This window comes from Danio rerio, chromosome 3 (assembly GCF_049306965.1).
Source record: "Danio rerio strain Tuebingen ecotype United States chromosome 3, GRCz12tu, whole genome shotgun sequence".
NCBI classification, from domain to species: domain Eukaryota; kingdom Metazoa; phylum Chordata; class Actinopteri; order Cypriniformes; family Danionidae; genus Danio; species Danio rerio.
In genome coordinates this window covers 27712548-27726798 of record NC_133178.1, presented here as the reverse complement: position 1 = coordinate 27726798, position 14251 = coordinate 27712548, and the positions used below count along the sequence as shown (strand labels likewise).

Sequence of the window (14251 nt, the reverse complement as noted above, 5' to 3'; positions counted from 1 at the left end):
AGCGTAAATTTCTAATCAGTCAATCACATGGCAGCAACTCGATGCATTTAGGCATGTAGACATGGTCAAGATGACCTGCTGCAGTTCCATGCAGCTCCATCCTGCCTTGTATCAACGGTTCAGGCTGGTGGCGGTGGTGTAATGGTGTGGGGGATATTTTCTTGGCACACTTTGGGCCCCATTAGTTCTAATTGAGCATCTTGTCAATGACACAGCCTACCTGTGTATTGTTGCTGACCATATCCATCCCTTTGACCATAGTGTACCCATCTTCTGATGGCTGCTTCCAGCAGGATAGCGTGCCATGTTAAAGCATGAATCATCTCAGATTGGTTTCTTGAACATGACAGAGTTCACAGTACTCAAATTGCCTCCACATTCACCAGATTTCAATCCAATAGAGCACCTTTGAGATGTGGTGGAACAGGAGATTTGCATTATTGATGTGCAGCTGACAAATCTGCAGCAATTGTGATGTTATCATTTCAATATGGACCAAAATCTCTAAGGAATATTTCCAGTTACCTAGTTAAATCTATGCCATGAAAGATTAAGGCAGATCTGAAGGCAAAAGTGGGTCCAACACGGTACTAGTAAGGCGTACCTAACAAAGTGGCCAGCAGGTGTATGAACAGATGTGAAGTATTCGCCCCATCCTGATTTCCTTTTTTGTCACATTTTAATGTTTCAGGCTTTTTAAAAACTGCATATTGCGTTTACATGTCTTATCTTTGACTAATAATGAAATTTATTTTATGATCTGAAAGGTTAATGTGTAACATATATGCAAAAAAAAATGTATGCAATAAGTATTTTTTTAACACCACTGTACAGAGCTGTGCATACGTGCATGGTATTTTAAATCAAAGTGAGAAAACTTTTTATTGTTAAGTTTTTCTTTTAAGTCAACACCTCTGCTTTCAATCTAATCAAAGCTTTACTCTAATCGAACTCAAACGTGTGTTTACATACAGATTGTGAAAATGCATCTGACCCACAAATCCATTTAGAAACTGACTATTTTGGTGCATGTTGTTTGTCAAGGTGTTCGAGTAGTCTCTTAACAGGTTCAGCTAATGAGAATAATTACATAACACTGATCACATCTTAATGAGACAGATCAGTCAGGTAAGGTTTTTCCGAGCAAACTATGCCATGCTTCAAACAACTGCTCCAACTGATGAATTCGATCTCACCTGTATCATCACTTCCAGCTGTCACTCAAGACAAGCACACAAATAAGTAGATAAACACATATGTGAGTGCAGGAGGGGAGGGGGTGAGGACAGGGCCGAGCAGGAGAAGAGAAACGCAGAGGGAAAAGAGAGGTCTCGAGACAGGGCTAAAAATATCTGGGCGCTGAACTCAATGCTTTCACGCTTTCATGAAGCACGCACACACACACACAAAGGCAGACAGAGACCCGAATAACCAAACAGTTGCCTGGTCTGTAAACTTGTGTCTAAAGAATGCATAAAGCAAGGTGGCTTGCAAACATTTCCCATCTCACTGATGTATCAACAAACAAACGCAATCACACAATCTCTGTACTGGTATGCACAACTGAATTTACCATCATGATTATTTGGCAACAAGTGAAGCAAAGAAAAGAGATAGATTTGAGCATCTTAAAACAAAAGCAAGGCAACATGACAAATGTTAATGCTGCCTTGAAAGGTTGAATCGAATGTATAAATTTGATATGTTTATACAACAGTTCTTTCTGGTTTTTGAATAAAAAAATATTTGCAATGACAACACTCTTATCCGCTTGTTAAGTGTGACGTCACGCGGAGCGGCTTCCGGGTCCAAGCGCTCAATTCAACTGAATGGGGAGATTCATGAAATGGTAATAATTAACGTTTACAAAGCGATTTAATACTTTCGAAAGTCACGATCGCAGCATATATGTCCATGCCTAATATCCGATGGCCAGAATGTCATTCATTGTTTTATAAATTGTTAAAATTTTGGTATTTGTTATGCAGCAAGCACAGATATTGTTGTGTACACTATGACTTTATGTAAAATTAATTTTAATGTGTGATAGGAATAAAACGCGATCATAAACGAATGATTTCTAAACTCAAATGAATGGCGACTTGGACCCGGAAACAGTATACATACGTCACAAACACGTCACCACTTAACAAGCGGATAGCCTCTTCACCCTTGTGTATTACTCCGCCCACATAGAGTGCCAAGCAGAGGAATAAACTCACTACAGGTTGACAAATATTGCAGCTGCTGGACAACATCAAGTTCTTTTGAGGATTTTTTAGGTGAGAATGTAGTTGTTTAGTTTGCAACTTTGCATTTTATTTATAAGTATAGTGCCTATTTTAAAATACGTTTGCATAATTTCGGAGATTTAGCGTGTTGGTTGCCATCAGCCTATTATATTGAGCAGAGCAAATAAATTGACAGTTGACATTCCACCACAAGATGGCGACAGTGTATGAAATATATAATGAAATAACCAGTAAATTCATTCTGGCAATTTCCTGAAAAGAGAAGTTGTAACATTAGTGGTGAATTGCCGGAATGCTGCTCTCTGTGAACGCAGATGGAAAATTGCATGTTCAAGTCTAATCCCGCTGACGTGAGACATCTACTCTAGCCAATCAAAACATTTAGATGCATTTACTGTACATCCGTGCTGTTTAAGAAAACAAAAGCCCTTGAACTATTTTTCCAGACACATTCTGCTGCTAGATGTTAGTGAAATAGCATTTCTATGTTTCTTCTTAATGCAAACTGTGTAAAAAACTATTCATAAAATGATTATGATAAACCACTGTTTGTTTACCTTCAAGCTCTGCTTTAGTTGCTTGATGCGTGTGGACGTGAAGCAATGGTATGGTGAGCAACAACACATACATATTATGTAAATCTCGATATGCGAAAGTGTTCCTCCACATGTTTACATCGAAGTTTTTCATAATACTTATCCATCAGCAGAATTTGTAATGTAGTAAAACGTGTAAACCAGCGGTCTCAAACTCGCGGCCCGCGGGCCATTTGCGGCCCTCAGTGCAATATTTTGTGGCCCGCGCCGACCGCTGTACACTGACAGAATCAGCGGAGCGGGAAGAGAGAGCGCTCTCCGCTCCGCTGATTCTATCCGTACACAGCGGTCACTGGCATTCCCCGCCCGCCGTGTTGTCGCGCGCGTTCTCATCAGCGGTGTTATCGCGCGCCTACTGAAGGGCGGGATCGAGGGTGTGTCGCGTCGCGGGGGCACTTTCTATGCAAGACTAAAAAGGGCATGTGCTCTGCAAAGGTTGAGCCCTATGTGTACACGTGCCTGCCCTGCATCTTATTTATCATAGGTAGATACAGACTGGTACAAACTGACGTGACTGGAGTGGGGTGGGGGTGTTTTATTTATACATATATACACCTTTTTTTTAGGTGAGGGAATGTAAGTTTTGAGTGAGTTCCCCTACTTTTTTCCCTAGGACTTCAATAAGTCAAAGTACAGGTCTAGACTTAATGATGATCATCTTCAAGCCATACTGAGGGTCTCAACTGCTTCCGCTCTAAAGCCAAATGTGGTTCAGATTTGTGAGAAGAAGCGCTGTCAAGTCTCTGGTAGCAAGAAATAGGCAAAAGATGCCATGTTCAGAAGAACTGTTCATAATCTTCACTCAATGTTCTATTAATGTTCAGGACACTTCATGTTCAGAAGAAATAATTAAAACTGTTAATAATGACATTTGAGGACTTTTTTTTGTGAAATCCCTTATGCGGCCCAGCCTCACCCAGACTTTGCCTCCTGCGGCCCCCAGGTAAATTGAGTTTGAGACCCCTGGTGTAAACATTTAGCTGCGGTTCGTGCTTCTGCCTTTGGATGTCTCTGGGAAAAAGCACCTGCATGAATGCTAAAAGCTTTAAATAAAAGTGAAACCATGAACTAACCATCGTCGGCCGGCCCCACCCCTTATAGTTTGCAAATACAAGTGCATCCATTTAGAGGTCATTTCTGGTTAATGACGCCAAAATTTAACGGTATTTTGGGATGAATGTATGAATGGTCTTTTCCGGAAAAATTATATAATGTCCTTGCCTGTGTGAACAGAAATTTTCTAGATATTTACTGGTATCACTGTGTGGAAGGAGCTTAAGTCGATCTCTCTCTTTTGTATATTGTGTTGCTGTATTTATACCATAGTAAACTAGTGTTTGCTTTGCTCTGGCTTTACAAAATCCCGATTGCAACAATACTGGGAAATCTCTGTAGAATGATGGCATTTCATGCCGTTCAGCCTTATAATCTTAAAATGGGAGCAAAATGCCCTATTTTTTCATCACAATAGATATCATGCTAGAGAATCATTCAAATACTAGCTCTAAAGTGACATTTGTGAATTAGTAACGGTTGCTGCTGTTCTGATGGTCAGCAGCAGATGTGAATAGCGGAAGTAGTTTATCGTACAAAAACATTTTTGAGACTCTGTGTTTGATTTTCTTTTTTATAGACACGATTATGCCGTTGAACTGTTGTATAAACGCAATATCACATGAGTAGATATGGCTGTATATCAGTACTGCTGGGGCACTAAGGCACTCAGCCTGCAGCCTCGACCCTGCAGTGCCGATGTGTCCTAACTAAGAATCAACATATCTGTCGTTAACAACTATGTGGAGTGTGATTTTAGACTACAGTACAGTTGGTGATCAGTAGAAGTCCCATTGCACATCAAAACAGATTTACTTAAACATGTCTTTTTATTGCTTTTTGCTTTGTACTGCACGTTGTCTGGTTGGGACACACTGTTAAGGTGTGATCACTTTTAAAAGCTGGCCACTAAAATCCAGTTTCAAAAAAATCCATGAGTGTGAACGTTTTTCCCAAAGCAAACAATACTACAAGTTAAAGCTGAGGATTATCCACACTGACCCCAGAAAGCTGGCTGCTTTGACAGTCAATTTTATGTGAGCTACACCAATGACAGCAGAAAACTGACCTTTTTTTGCCCTCAACCCAAGTCTGAATCTAAAAAAACAAAAGGTAAGCAAAACTTCTTGTTTTAACTAATTATCTAAAGCATGTTTTTCTAGGCCAAGCATATTTCCACAAGCAAAAGACGACGAAAGGTACAAACAGCAGGGAGGAGAAGGGCAACGAGTGGGTGAGGCACAGGAAAGATATTCATGGTAAAAGAGGGAAAGCAAGAAAACAGTGACACGGAGGCAGTGACCTGGTCGCCATGGTATCCAAATCTCTACATTTCTCCAGGGAGATGACCTATGACCCCTGTGAGCTGATTACCATGAACACACCTGAGTCTCACAAAAACAAACAAGAACGTTTCCTCCACGCATATACACACACCATCTGTCTGTCTCCATCACGCTGTCTCACATGCAGTGCTTCCCAAACAGACTTTACTTGGGCGGGCCGCCCAGGAATATTAACAACCGGCCAAGTATATTTAGTGACATTTTAAAAATATATATATTATTATTTTCGTTTTACATTTTTTTTATTGTATCTGCCCAATATAAACAAACATCCGCGAAGGATTACGTAGTGGAAAATCTTCTCGTTTCGTACTGCTCATTTTGAGCGCGCGACCTGTCAAAACTCCCACAGTCTCAGCAGAGACCAACAGAGATGTGTTTACATGTCTGTACTGCCCTTCAATAATGCAACTAAAATCGGCATACTCCACATGACTTAATTCGATTTCTGTTTGGTTTTGATTATGACCTTAATCAGAATCATCTTAATTAATATCTTAATTATATATATATATATATATATATATATATATATATATATATATATATATATATATATAAGTCTTTTTTTTTCACACGACACTTGTACACGACACAACATTACTTATACACTTATACATAGATTTTTTATATTCAACAAACCCTAACACTGCCTAAAGAAAAAGTAATAAAAAATAAATAATATTAATTAAAAAATATATATATTAATAATAATAATAATAATAATAATAATAATAATAATCGGAAAAAAACTGCAACATTTTAGAATCCTAATTAGAGTATTGTCTTAATTGTATTAAAATCAGATCATTGGTGTCCATGTAAATGTACTCATTGTCTGTTTTTCTCCTTTTTTTAGTCATTTATTTATCATTTGCTGTATATTTATAAAGCAACCTGAACTTGAATGTGAGATAGAAGAAAACAGATTTTACTTAATATTTGGTGCACATGGCTCTGGAATAGCATAAAAATATTTTCTTTTCTTTTTCAAGTCTTTTTAAAACTTTTTTTTAAACTAGCCCATTGAAAACAAACAATTTATAACAGTTTCTTAATAAAAAAATATTTGTACTTTGAATAATCCAATTATGTTTTGTTTGTCACACAGTTAACTATTTATGTGCTGTGGGTAAAGGTGTGTTTCAATCTGGCTACCACCGCAATTTCAAACATAAGGGGAGCACTGACATGAGTAATCATACATATACACAGCACAAGGCAACATACATCAGTCTCCCTGTTATGAAAAAAGATGGCCGGAACAGAATTTCAAGTTGAAGAACCAATAAAAATGGTTTATAGCAACACCATTTAAAAAGCCACACGATGACTGCACATTTTCTGGTCCTTTCAGCAAGGTCATGTCAGGCAAAATATCAGACCTACATCTCAGAATAAATTGTTAATGCAGTTCAATATTCGACCAAGATATACTGTCTAGATCAGGGTTCCTGCAAGCACACCAAGACCTACAAATTGTGGATGTTTCCCCAATCTGACCCATTCATTTCAAGTTCTGGAGTCTCTTCTTATGTTCTTATGAGTTGATTCAGGCATGTTTGATTAGAAAGAGGCTGACAATTTGTATTGTTGGTTTACCTTCAGGAACAGGGTTGGGAAATACCACTCTAGATCATATAGGCGTATGCATGTCAGAATTTCACTTAAAGTGTCTTTTTGTCATTTGTTAGCCGCAATCCAAGGACTTTCACCAAGTTGCATTATCTTAAATCAGATTATATGATCATTTTGTGATACTGCGGTAAATTACAGTCACCGAGGTCCAGTGACATGAGTGTAAAAGGATCTGATAAGACCGAGTCAAGTGCAGCGGGATGTGCAAGACGGATTGCGATAGAAAGTCCAAGAATGCAGACGAAGCAAAAAAAAAAAAAGACACTGAAAAATGAAAGCTCGATCTGGAAAAGGTGGAAAAGCAAGGAGATTCTGTGGCATGCAAAAAGGTTGATGATAATACGAGGAGAAAGGAGGGAACCAGAAAGGCCAGCAGCTCTTAATCACTGTAGACACAACCCCCCCATATCACTGAAACAAGCAGCTCTTCTTATCTGCCAGCAAAGCAGCACATCCACATCCATAGGAGCCTTGGGCAGCACCACCCAGGAAAAAGAATCCCACCACTGCAGCCAGTGTCTGGAGGCTACAACCACCACGGTCAGTTCGAGCTCACTTCTTTCTGCCTCCCAGCTTTGCACTGAATAAATGGAGTCAATTACAGGCTTTTGATCAGAGCCAAGGGCAACAAGACTCTCCAGCTCTGCAAGCGCAGCAACACTGGACAGGCGTCTGGATGATGCCTCTACTCTGTGAATCCAGGCTTCGATCCTAAACAACTTTCCAAAATTAAAGAAAAATTTCCTCCACTGCCAAAGTTCCAGAATTAGTCAGTTTTATAGATAAACCACACCTGTCAACATTCCCATTTTTCCTAGGAGTCTCCCGTATTTCAGAGCCATCTCCCACCACCCCCCCATTTTGTTATTTCACTCAGAAAATTTCTGTAATTAACCTGAAAGTTTCAGGCTCCATGTTGAATTCAGCAAATAAGTTTGGCCAATATTTATTTTTCATGAGTTCAACAGTGAGCTACACCCCAAAATGTGCAATCTATCTGAGACATGATCTATATAGGATGTTGCCTTACAGTACGTTTTTTTATTTAACAAAATTAAAATTATTCACAAGTATCGGATTCTAAACCTTGGACTTTATTCTTGGCACAGAAAACTGTGTTTTACACAGCGGATGCCCTTTCCAGCTGCAGCCCATCACTGGGAAACACCCATACACTCTTACATTCACACGCACACACTACGGACAATTTAGCTTACCCAATTCACCTATAGCACATGCCTTTGGACTGTAAGAAAACCAGAGCACCCGGTGGAAACCCACACCAACACAGGGAGAGCATGCAAACTCTAAACAGAAATCTTAACTGACCCAGCAGAGGCTTGAACCAGCAACCCTCTTACTGTGTGGCGACAGCGCTAACCACTCCGCCACCGCACCGCCCTCATTATTATTATTATTATTATTATTATTATTATTTAATTTTTGTGGCCAATTTCTGTCTTATGAGGAAATATATAATAAAATATTTAATAAAAATAATTTAAAAAATGAAAACAAAGGGACCAGTTTAGACCAGTTTGAACAGATTCCTGTAAAATTTGTGTTTTTTATGATAGATGATCAAAACAATTTGTACTGAAGTGCTGCATGCACCGACATTTCATATTTCTTCATTAAAAAATTTTAAATTTTAAAGAATAATCTCATAAAATTATTTATAATACAGTAATATAAAAGTTCCAGTTTTAATAATTATTTGTAAATAAATACTACAGCAGCAATATTAAATGGTAAGCAATTTGACAAAATTGCAGGAAATATTTTCATGGATCAAAAAGCATGCAAATTGTCAGTTGACAAGCTTCCAAGCACAAGCACAAATTAGTAGATCAATTTACACAAATGCAATAATTAGGCCTCCTAATTAAACACAAAATGACAGGTATGATTACAAAAAGGTCCACTTTTTGAGAAAAAGAATGACCCCTTTCTATTTCCAGTAATGGGTTGCGGCTAACACTGCATAAAAACATATGCCAGAGTAGCTGACGGTTCATTTCCAAGGTGGCGACCCCTGATAAATCAGAGACTAAGCCAAAGAAAAATAAATGAATTAACCACCTCTTTCACCAGGTTGGACTTCCTTAGTAATTTTTTTTCGTCCTTTGTGTTCAACAGAAAAATGAATTAAAATGTTCATTTTTGGGTGAACTATATTTTTAAAGATATCAATACTTCTGAGAAAAGCATTTTAGATAATAACAGTATGGCAAAAACAAGTCCTCGAATAAACACATAATATGCCATAATAAAGTCAAACTCTTCTCCGTCAGACTTGGGTGAGAAGGTCTGTGTAGGACTCAGACCTCCGAGCTCCAGTGAGGTTGGAACACACAGTCATCCATCTCACTTAGTCTCACCCCTGCACCCATTCACCGACGTAACGGATGGGTCCCATTATCGCCATACTCTCTCACTGCCACTAAACACATTTCTCTACGCTGGTTACTTATTCCATTTGTTTTTCCTGTCGGGACTCTGACGCTGTCACTCTATCCATTTAAATGGATAATGCATAAGCAGTCTTTTTGTGTAGCTGTGGGAGAGTAAAAGAGGCAGGTGAGAAGAAAATAACAGAAAATAACAGTCATCGTTTGGAGCTTTGAAATGATTCCCACAAAAAAAAAAAAAAACATTGTGATAATGAGATGCAGATAGACAGCAGATACTATGCTCAGTTGTGCTCTTGCACACAGAACAGACCTTTATGATAGGTAAACACAATTTATGATAGAAGTTCATTGTGTTTAATGGATTCCACGTGACAAAAATAGTGAACTTTGACAATTGAAAAACAGGATCTAGGACAATGGTTGTAAGACTTATCATCACAGGCTCAATATAATGATGTACTGCTTGATATGCATGAGAAATATGCATTGTTTGGAAATATTACACAATTGCACACATATGCAGTAAATGACTAGAAACAATGATATGGAAAGAACACTGATGCAAATGTAAGATGTGTTTACGATAAACACAACTTACACTGAATTCAGAGCAAAAATGAAAACAAGAGACGAGAATGTGGATACTTTGTAATCGCATGCTGAATTACTGAATATGTTTGTCTATAGTCATCTTTCATCAAAATCTGTCAATTTGCTTTTATTCTGGATTTCTTCTCTTACGCAAGTCTCCATTAAATCAAAAATGAAACCTTTTTAGGTGTTAGTATAAGTATGCTACATAATAATCTTAATCTGTAATTTCTTAAGGTTATATATAGTAGAAGTCAGAACTAATAGCCCACTTTTGATTTTTTTTCTCTTTTAAATATTTCCCAAAAAATGTTTAACAGAACAAGAAAATGTTCACAGTATGTCTGATAATATTTTTTTTCTGGAGAAAGTCTTATTTGTTTCATTTCGGATAGAATAAAAGCAGTTTTGTTTTTTGTTTTTTTTTAACTATTTTAACGTTGGATCATAAGCATTTAACAACTTGCTTAACAACGGTCAAAAAGCAAGCGGGATAATGTTTACATTTGTTTATTTGCTTTAAATGCTCATGTTGTTCTGTGCATGCCCTTTAGTTTTGTTTGATACATTCAAAAAGAGCGTTTTTTTTTTGAGCAGGTAAAATTAAAGGTACAGTACATATATCTGACTCCTTGTATCAAAGAACAAAATTGCATTTACAGGGCTCAACAATAAGGACTACCCGAGGGTCCAGGGCCAGTGTGCGAGGCGCTTGGGACAGTTGACAGGATTGTTACTGGCCCGATCTGTGCTGCCTTGTCACAAAAGTTCAATTTGCCTGCGACTATTTGTCAATTGCGTATGAATACAGTCCTAGAATCGAGTTACCGTTTGTGTTTTTAAGCTTTTAAATGCTACCTTCTCTGTGATGTCATAAACACCATATTGCTTTTCGGTTGCTCTTATCTGATTTCATGTTGTGAGCATGTCGTGTTTTGTAACCTGGTAAAAACCAGCACAGTGATGGCAACATCAAATTTACGTTGGTACAGCGCAATGATTTGCTCATTATACATTCATTAACATTTTAAAAATATTTAAAGTCTAGATTCAAACACATTTTTGACACAATATTTAAAACATTAGCTTTTATTATTATTATTGTTATTATTATTTTATTTTTTTTTTTTGTGAATATATTGGCAGGGCAAGTAAAAATCTGAACCGCTGGCCCAATCGTGCCAGTATAAAAAATCTTTAGCGTTGAACCCTGATTTATAAATTATACATTTTAATATACAAATTATTGTTGTCAAGTAAATATCAAATTATTTATGGAACGCTTCACCAATGCACAGTGATGCACCGATATATCAAATTAAACCGAATCAATCGTAACCGAACCGCATGACCAGAACAGGTTCACACCCCGAATACTGACACCAACACCTCCAATAGAGATTAGAGATGTCAGCTAAAAATAAAAAATAAAAAATCTGCCAAATGTTGCAAGAATTGTTTTGTTTTTTTGTACTGATTTTTTGTACTTTCAATATAAGTTGTTAATGCTTCCAGATTCAAAAAAGTTACCCCAACAATGACTGAAGCCACAAAAAATAGAGGGCGCATTAAATGGCATAACATACTTTCGGCGGATAAATTTTCAAACTGCAAAAAATGCTTTTCTTACTTAGATTTTTTGTCTTGTTACTTGTGCAAATATCTAAAAGTTCTTAAATCAAGAAGCATTTTCTAAACAAGCAAAACACTGTCTTGTTTTAAGAAATAATATGCCAAAATGAAGCGAGTATTTCCTTAAATCAAGTTTAATAATCTGACAATGGGGTAAGCAAAATAATCTTATTACAAATCGAAAAACAAGATTATTTTGCTTACCCCATTGGGTAATTGAAAAGGTAGACTACAAATAATTAATTTGTTATGAATGAATGAATGAATTATTCATAAATAATTAATTCACCGCCACCTACGACGACGATGCCATCGTCCATCCCGATGTTTTACATTACACATCGAATGATGAAAAATTGGTCGACATCACCCAACCTTAATTGGCATCAATTTAATCGCGATTTGATATAATATAGTTCATCAGTCCAGCCCTATCCCCGTGTGTTGTGCGATAAGTTGATATATATTTATTATTGTGACAGGCCTAGTTGTATCATCACAAATGGAAACTATTTCTAACCATACTAGCATTAGTTTAAGTCAGACACACTTCTAGTTTTTAATGACAATATTGTTTGTCAGAGTGAATAAAATTAATTCATATCTGTTTTGCGAAGTTATTATTAATATTTAAGTGCTGTTGAGGAAAAATATTCCTATGAAGATCTACAGCAAATTTGACTAAGCTTCTCTTTTCCACCAAAATATTTCAGCAATTTTTATGGGAATTAAAAAAAGTTTCATAATTTCGGCAATAAATAAAAACATCTAATAAGAGAAATTATAATACTAAGCACTAAGGCCATCCCATTCATTAAGCTGGCTACCATCAGATTCATTGTTGAAGTTAAAAGAGCGTAAAATGAAGAAATGATTGTACTGATTGCCCCATTAACTTGATTTTCTGCTACTTAATTATAGCAATTAGTGTAATCTTATATGTGCTTTGATTAAATGGTCAGAATGATATAGCTTATTTTACAATGACATACACTTGGAAAATAATCAAATAAAGCATTACTTAGTTCCACAACATTCACTCTTCAAGCGTTGCTCATCAAAGTATCTCCTTCACGGGAGTGAGTACTATTTCATTTAAGCGATAGCAGAGTCGGGCAGCTAATCACTTGTCTTGCCCCTCATCTGTACTGCTGTGCCTGGCAATGCAGACGATGATTTAGGGTAAATGCCACCGTCTGACCTCTGTGAATGTTAAAACATGCTAATAACCACTGCACATCTCTGCGCACATGCCCAGTACAGACCGTCTTTCCCGATTATGCATGTCCACTCTCAAATCTCAGAATGTCAGCTCTCCATGGAAACCAGACCCCTGAAAAGCACCCAGTCAATGACAGAAGACATTCCATGGCAATGAATTAACATCCAGCAGAACAACAAAGCGATCAAAGGAAACCGAAAAAAACGAGTCTCGGTATTTGTACATTGACCATTATGACATCATAACAGTGTTATTTATTTGGATGCGAAAATGGAAGCTATAATTTCGACTGTGGAAAGAAATGCACATCCCTAATTTAATAATAAAGAATCATTATAGTACTCACAGTCAGGGGTGATTTGGGGGCCCAAAGCAATTCCAGACATGGGGCCAAAAAGTTCTAAAATGCACCTTTTGTACTTTATTTTTAATTGATTTATTTTGCTGGTTTATTCTTATGTCATTCAGTCTCCTTTTGTACATTTTGTCTTGATCAGTGCTTAATTTGTAAATTGCGAGGTCAAGGAACAGATCAGCGTAACGGATCTGGCATGTTACCAGAGGAGAGAGAGGTGTCACAGACGAGAGTGAAGACCTGGAGGGGTGTCGCGGATGACAGTGATGAGGGGGGCGGGGCGGGGTGTGTGTGTGTGAGGAGGGGAACTGGTAAAATATGGTGCTGAATAAGATTTCAGAGGTGCCGGATATTAATCTGGCTTGTTTCAGCACAATTTAAGCCATGGTTTTGATAAATATTAAAATTACAACAATGATTTGTTTTCTTTTTTTTACAGCTAAAAATAATATAAAAACCATTTCGTTTTTAAAATTAAAGCTGCTTCCCAAATCGCATACTTATGCACTATTCTGCACCATTTTGTAGTATAAATAGGGCAAGTAGTGCGTTCACACTGAAAATTCTAAAAATAATTAGTGCACTTTAATTACCCGGATGATTCACTCATTCAGCCGGTAAAATGAAGTAAAGTGTGTAATGATAGACAATTCACCATTCAACGAACGCAGGTGTGCTCACGTAGCAGAAAGGGCGGAGTTATCAAGCGCACATGTTGGACTACTTTATTTTGGAAGGTGAATGCAAATTTTTCTTATGAGAGTGATCAAAGCGCCTCCCGTTGGAGAATCCGGTTATACTCATGGCAGGTATTATTTGGTAGTTAGGTCATTTATTTAACTGATTTGGAAACCGTCAAACGTCATGAGGGAAAAAGCTTGAATTTCCGCTTAGTAAAAAAGCTTTAGTGCTCCATTTGGGACGACACTCTATACATATACTATGCTGTTGAGTGTGTAAGTGCACAAGTACATAGTGCGAGGAAATAGTATCAAAGCTTGCAAACTCTTCGGTTACACTCAAAAGCATATACTTTTCCTTTATAAAAAGTGCATACTTTTAGTTTGTAGTAAAAGTAAGTGAATTGGGACACAGCAAATGATTTGAGCTATTCAAATGAAATAAAATAAAAAAGTATCTTTGGTTGGATTC

At 37.3% G+C, this 14251-nt stretch overlaps 1 protein-coding gene across 3 annotated transcripts in view; it reads right to left on the bottom strand.

Annotated features, from left to right (window-relative positions):
• The window catches only part of cacna1ia (calcium voltage-gated channel subunit alpha1 Ia), a 413851-nt gene that overhangs the window by 399008 nt on the left and 592 nt on the right, over positions 1 to 14251 (bottom strand). The window lies entirely within an intron of this gene.